The sequence below is a fragment of the Peromyscus leucopus genome, chromosome 13 (genome assembly GCF_004664715.2).
Source record: "Peromyscus leucopus breed LL Stock chromosome 13, UCI_PerLeu_2.1, whole genome shotgun sequence".
NCBI lineage: Eukaryota > Metazoa > Chordata > Mammalia > Rodentia > Cricetidae > Peromyscus > Peromyscus leucopus.
Genome location: NC_051074.1, coordinates 21,574,240 through 21,581,368, shown reverse-complemented (window position 1 = coordinate 21,581,368; position 7,129 = coordinate 21,574,240). Strand labels below are relative to the sequence as shown.

At 48.5% G+C, this 7,129-nt stretch overlaps 1 protein-coding gene across 1 annotated transcript in view; it reads left to right on the top strand.

Annotated features, from left to right (window-relative positions):
- The first annotated feature begins 412 nt into the window (after positions 1 to 412).
- Positions 413 to 7,129, top strand: part of Ralbp1 (ralA binding protein 1) — a 46,928-nt gene continuing 40,211 nt past the window's right edge. The window contains exon 1 of the mRNA XM_028873979.2: positions 413 to 563. The gene's annotated coding sequence lies outside the window, so the exon portion shown is untranslated. The remainder of the gene's footprint in view (positions 564 to 7,129) is intronic.

The window sequence follows — 7,129 nt, the reverse complement described above, 5'->3', positions numbered from 1 at the left end:
GCAGAGCATTGCAGGGCTTCCAAACTGTGTTTTCACTGGGATTCGCTCCGGTAAGCACAGGTTCCACTCGGTCCCCAGGACAATGCGCAAGCGCCCGCGGAGCCTCAGCGTTTGGCACGTCCTCTCGCGGGTTCCCTGTCTCCCCAGCGAGTTCCAGCCCCGGGAGGCGTGGTGCTTCCTGGGGGTTGTAGTTTAGGTCCGAGGCACGGGCCTCAGGCAGCGGGGGGTGTCGGGGTTCCTAGAACTACCACTCCCGGCGTGCCCCGCGCGAGGGCACGGGGCGTTCGCCCAGGACGGTCTTAGCCGTCAGAGTCAGGAATCCGCGGAAGCCGGGAAGCCGGCGGCGGCGGGAGGAGGGAGTGCGCGTGCGCGCTGGGCCGGCCCGTCCTGTTCTGTCCCAATCATTGTAAACAGGCGGAGGCTGGGCGGGGTGGGAATGGGGCTCCCGCGGCCGGCCAGGGGGGCAGCGCAGGAGGCGGCGGTCGCGGCGGCTGCGTGAGTGCGAGGAGGAGGAGGAGGCGGCGGCTGCAGCGGAGCCGACGGTCGCTGGGCGGCAGGCACTGGTCAGTGGCGGGGAGCGGTCGCTTGCGGGGGTCGCCGCGCTGCGGCGCCGTGCCCCGGCGTGCGAGCCGTCGCTTGCGGGCCTCGCGCCCGCGCCTGTCAGGCAGCATGCTGGGCTTGGGATCCTGGGCTCGGAATTGGAGTTGGGGGTGGGGGGCGTGGCTGCCGCTCCTTAGGTTCTCCGGGCAGGCTTCACCCCTTCCCCCCGACCCCCGCCAGCTTGCTCTTTGGGGGTGGCTCACGCCGCCTGCCCGACAGGCCTCCCCGGGTGCTCCCGGGTGTGTCCTGTTGCTGCTCTTGGAGCCAGGGGCGAGCTGGGAACCCGGCGGTTTCTCGGAGCTTCCAGGCCGCGGGGCATCTCTGCGGGCCACACCTGGCCGGAGCTGCGCCGGAGGAGGGGGGGGGGGGGACACGACTGGCCTTCCTCAGCCTTCCGGTGTGGGAGTCGCACCTGGCATGCCCACCTGTCCCCGTGCTTGCGGGGTGGAGTCGGGGAGCAGCTCCTGCTGTTGCCCGGGGCTGGTGTTGGAGCAGGGGGCGCTCCTGGTTGCAGAGGTCCTTGCTTCAGTTTCTAGTGGCCATGGACGCCCAGATCTGGAGTTCAGAACTCCACGCTCAACGCAATTTCAAGTGTTTTGGGGCCACGGTGTTCTTGATCGAGGCCAGCTTTCTTTTTCGTCTTTTAAATATGTCGTTGGGAAACAGGTTTGGCAAAATTTCCCCCTTCCCAGTCTTCTGAAGTTGTGCTGGTTCAAGTTTGGAGGCTATTTCGAGCGTTCTTCCGGAGAGGGCAGCATGCGTACCCTAAGGTTGAGTATGGTTCTTGAAGATCACTGACGTTTCCGTGGGAGGTCTGTGCTCGTGACAGAAGGGCTACCATGTGGGCATTGAGCTGCTGCACAGCCCAGCCTCAGTGGTTTTCATGGAATGGGTGTGGGCTGACGTTGTGGTGCTTCGGGTAGCCTTCCATCATACTTGGAAGTTATTCACAAAATATTGAAATGATGATAAGGAATAGGCCCACATTTGGCTTGGTGTTCAGGTTGCCAGCACGCACGTGTAAAGGAAGAAACAAGACCGTGAATGAAAAAGGTCACATCACTTTCTCTAGTAGGAATTACCTTGGTGATGTCAAGATCCTGAGTATCTTTCCCGAAATGAGTAATTGCCGTCAGCGGTGTTGGCTTTAATAGGGATTGGGAGTCAGTACAGTGGTTCCCACTTTTCAGTGTCTCAGAGATCCAAGAGAGAGAGATTGGTTTAATAGTAGCCACTATTAAATAATTTTTTAAACAAAGTATCTAGACACAAGGTAAGGTAACTGAATTTGATGTCTTTACAAAAGGTGGCTTCTCATAGTAAAATTTACAGAGACCATTATTTTTTATAATTTAGAAAGAAGTGGTATTTTAAAAAGTGTGCATTGGGACCAGGGTTCGGTTCCCAGTACCCACATCAGGCCATTCCCAACTGCCTGTAAGTCCAGTTCCCAGGGAAATCTAACAACTCTGGTCTCCACAGGTAATTGCACACCTCCCCCGGGACTAAAAATAATAAAAATTTAAAGCAAATGTTAACTATTTTGTGCAGTTAATTTGCACAGGCCATTGCTTGGCAAGAAGAGATTAGTTCAGAACATTGTCCCAAAGTGTATTCTGTTGTTTTTTTCTTTATTGGGGAGAGGTTCAGGATCTCACTGTGTAACTCTGGTTGTCCTGGAATCTTCCTAATACCAGGATGTCCTAGAACTCACAGAGATCTTCCTGCTTCTGGCTTCTAAGTGCTGGCATTAAAGGCATGTGCCACCATGTCTAGTTATTCTTTTCTTCCAAAAAGAAAATCCCTGATAGAATATATGCTAGTATATGTAAGACAGAACATGGGGAAAAATGCAGATTATTTAGAATACAAAAATTACTGTGTTTAGATTCTCTGCCAAGTGAAGAGAACTTGAAAATGGATAAGACCACCTGCTTTCAGATGGTCAAGTCTATCTCTTGAATTGTCAACAAGTAATACATAAGTATGAATAAAATTCATTGTTTTATACACACACATAATACCCATACCTGTTAGGGAGTGAACCTAGGGTCATGGACACATTAGGAAAGCACTCAAGCACTGTGTTACAGCAGTCAGAACACAAACTACAACATGTTTCTAAGATGGCTTTGTAGACAATATGGGGGTTCTGTGAATGTATACAAGAGGCGATTCTCCATTTCTTAAGGGAGAAGCTGTGGAAGAGGGCAGCAGTTAGAAAAGAGCCGTGTGTAAACAATGATGAAAATATGGGATGAGAATGCCTAGGGGAAGATGTCTAACATTGTAAAAGCAACTGGACAGCCATAGAACTGATGAGCAGTTAGATAGGGGATAGTGTATGCAAAACCACATAAAACTAACTACATTGTAGCATCTGCGAGGGGACACACACACACACACACACACACACACACCCCTACCTACCTACCTCAAGTATAGCTGGGTAGCTGGGTCTGGTGGTGGTGAGACATGGAACTGGGGAGGTAGTCTGTATACCATCAGCAATTTCAGCTTTGTCCTGCAAGCAAATAGGAGTCATTGAAATAGAACCGAGAAGGGAAGGGGATGGGGGTGGGAGAGATAGGCAGACTGGCCAACTTAATGCCAATCCAACCAGTGTTTAATCCTGTTATGAATGTTATGTCCTTAGGGATCCAGCAAAATTAATTAGAAAAGAAACTTAAGGCTGAAGGGGTTGGAAAGAGACAAGTAGGAAGCATGAGCACTTTTTTGAAACATTTCAGACAGGTGAGTTGGTTCTGTAGCTGTAGCGTCGGTTGTGGATGAGGGAGCAGAAGATGAGGCTGTACTGATGAGCCTTCAAAAACTGTATGCCCTCACTATAGGTAATAATACAATGTGTGTGTGGGTTTAAACATACTGTTTTCATTTTAGAAAGATCACTCTAGAATTGTAGAGTGTAGATTTCAGAGTATGGAGGCTATATAAAATTGAGTACAGGAAGGCTTTAGAAAGTCTTTGTTATTGTCAATAATTGAGGTGAGAAATAGGGTCTAAAACTAACGCAGTCTCAGATTACCGGAAGCAGAAAAAGTTAGGAGAATACACTGAATAGGATTATAGGATTTAGCAAAGATTGGTATTGGAAATTAAGGGTGAAATAATTGGATACAATGACTTTGATTTCATCCTGGGTCCTTGAGAAACAATGATAAGATATCCGAGACAGAGAATTCAGGAAGGGGAGTAAGTGTGAGGAGGAACTGAATGTTGGCTTCTGGCTTATTGAGTGGGTGTTATTTGTGAACCTCCAGGGAGAATCATCTGCTTCAGAGTTTTTCAGTGTGTGTGTGTGTGTGTGTGTGTGTGTGTGTGTGTGTGAGAGAGAGAGAGACAGACAGACAGACAGACAGACAGACAGACAGACAGAATGAGCGGTCAGCACACGGTATCGTCTTTTTAGGTGTGAGCCTTTAGTGGTTGAGCCTTCCCATCAGTCTCCTCCCAGTATACTGTAAGTGGTAGCTGAAGCTTTGTTCAGAGACCACCCACGGGAAGAGTTTGCCGACAGCAATCAGTTCTAAAAATAGACCCCAGAGACCATTTAAATCCAGACAGAGGAGGATGTGTTGGAAAGAGACATTCAAAAATGTTTGATTGGCCAGGTGGTGGTGGCCCATACCTTTAATCCCAGTGTTTGGGAGGCAGAGGCAGGCAGATCTCTGTGAGTTCAAGGCCAGCCTGGTCTACAGAGAAACCCTGTTTTGAAAAGCCAAAAACAAAGAAAGTTTGGTGATGTCGAGGTATCCATAATGAAATGTCATAGAAGCCAAAAGAGGGTCCTTTTTTTTTTTTAAAAAAGTTTTTTTGAGATAGGGTTTCATTCTGTAGTCCAGGCTGGCCTTGACCTCAGAAGGAGTATTCCTTCTGCCTCAGCTGTCTCAATGCTGGGCTTAACGGTGTGAATCACTGTGTCCAGCTGAGAGGGTTGGGAAGGCTACTATCTTCACATCTAACTCCAGAAAAGAAAATAAGAGGAAAGCCCTGTCAGGTGTGGGGTCAGTACCCATAATCCTAGCACCAGGGAGACTCTGCAGGAAGTTTGAGACCAGATAGCAAGACCTATCTCAAAATACAAAATGAAACATCAGCACCAACAAAAAGATGAACGCTTTATTTGAAATTCTCTGAGCAGGGGTTAGAGAGACAGCTCAGCAGTGGAGAACTCTCGCTGCTGTCCAGAGGCCCTGAGGTCGGTTCCCAGCAGCCATATTGAGTGGTTCCTAACTGCCTGTGACTGCAGCTCCAGAGGGAACCAACACCTCTGGCCTCCAGGGGCATCCAAACTAACCGACACCTTTTTTTCTTATTTTGAGACAGGGTCTTTCCGTGTGGTCTTGGCTATTCTGGAACTCACTGTGTAGACCAAGCTGGTCTTGAACTCAAAGAGAATCCCCTGCCTCGGCCTCCTGAGTGCTGGGATTAGAGGTGTGTGCCACCATACCTGGGTACATAATTAAAAAAATAATAAATGCTCTGAGTAGTTGGTCAGAATAAGCATTATCAGAATCTTTTGAGTTTGATAAATAGAAAGTCATTGAATTTGATAAAGATTCTTAGTGTGTTGGGTTAAATTTGTGGCAGTTTGGTAGGATAATTGAAGAAGAAACTTCATTGAGTCAAGAGGTCAGACAGTAGAGAAAGCAGATTGGCACGGCCCCCAGCACTGACTGGAGTGGGCAGCAGGAGGTGGTGAAGGTCAAGGCAGGGATTTTCAACATGCTGAAGACTGGAACCTACTTTAGAAAATAATGCCTTTTCTGAAACATAATTCCTGTGTAATAAAATAACCTTCCTGTGTGTGTATGTGTGCACATGCCTATGGAGGCCGGAGGTTGAGTTTGGATGTCTCCCTCAGTGGCTCTTCACCTTATGTTTTGAGGCAGGGACTCTGTGAACCTGGGGTTCACTGATGCAGCTGGATGGCTGCAGAGGTCCTCCTGACTCCCCAGCAGGGTGCTTAGAGCTTGTGCCGCACCCAGCCTTAGTGGTTCTGGGGGACTGAACTCTGGGTTTCAGCCTTTCACAGCCAGGAGCTTAGGGAACAGGCCATCTTCCCAACTCATTTAGCCTTTTAAAAAGTTACTGTCCAGTGTTTCTTAGTGTGACCATGATAACACGATTACGTTTTAGAACGTTGTCATTACTGCCCCCTCCTTCCTCCGAAGCCTGCCACCTGTCTGCAGTCACTCACTGTTCTGTTTGCCCATTCACCTACTTCTGTGCCTGTTGATCGCCCGTTTCGGGAATTTAATGGCAATGTACTCCGGTGATCGTCCATTACCGCCTTCACCCTTGTACAAGGATCATGGGTATTGTAGCCGGTGTCAACACTTTGAAACATTTCTGAATAAAGCCCCAGATAGACGGCTTGAGCATCCCAGTACCAGAATCCGAACCTTTGGAGAAGCTCAGATTTTCATCATAGGTCTGTCCATTGGGATATTTCCCTCAGTTCAGTGTGTCAGCTGAATATGCTACCTGCCCGTTACTCATTTGTGGTTATGTTAGTTACCTTTCATTGCTGTGATAAAAATACCATGACCAAAAGCAACTTCTGGGACAGTTTCTGACTTACAGTTCCAGAGGGGTAAGAGTTCATCATGGCAGAGAGGTGTGGCCGCAAGTGACATGTATGATGGTCGGAACAGGAAGCTGAGAGATCACATTTCCAGCCACATACAAGGAGCAAAGAGAGTGAACTGAAGTGGGGGTCAGGCCGTAAACTCTGAAAGCCCAGCCCAGTGACACCAGCCGGCACAAGTGTTGAAATGCATGGGCCTGTGGGGACATTTCTCACCCAAACTGTCACAGTGGCCCTCGGTTACTGGCTCTCCTGATACAGTGTCTTGTCATACTTGTTGCCTTTCATCATTACTTACTGTTACTAATCTCAATAAATTTGTAGGTGTGCACAGTAAAATACAGTGGAGGCTTTGGACCTGTTTTTGTTCCAGAAACCCACTGGGGGAGGGGTCTTACCTTGACACATGTTTAACTCTTTCAGTCATGCTAAGTTTCTGTGAATGAAGCAATGATTTGCTCAGAAAGGGGGTAGGGAGCAGGCATAACTTCAGGCTGGGAGCTGTTTGCCAGATGAACCAGCTACATACATGATTTACTGTTGGAATTTTTTGTCCTAGCTGGGAGTAGGGTGAGAAGGGAAAGCTGCAAAAAATTGTGTTTGGTGACCAATGGCCGATGATCATACCTTTGAAACGAGACCTCCATAAAAGCCCTTCAACAGCTGGAGAGAGAGTGCTCAGCAATTAAGAACATACTGCACCTGTCAAAGACCCTAGTTCAATTCCCAGTGCTCATACCAAACAGCTCACATCCTCCTGTATCTCTAGCTCTGAGGATCTGATGCCCTCTTCTGGGATCATTGGGTACTGCACTCATGTGCACAAACTCCTTCCCCCCCAGAGATACACATAATTAAAATCTTAAAACAAACAAACAAAACCCTCAACAGTGGGGTTCGGAGAGATTCTGGGTTGCT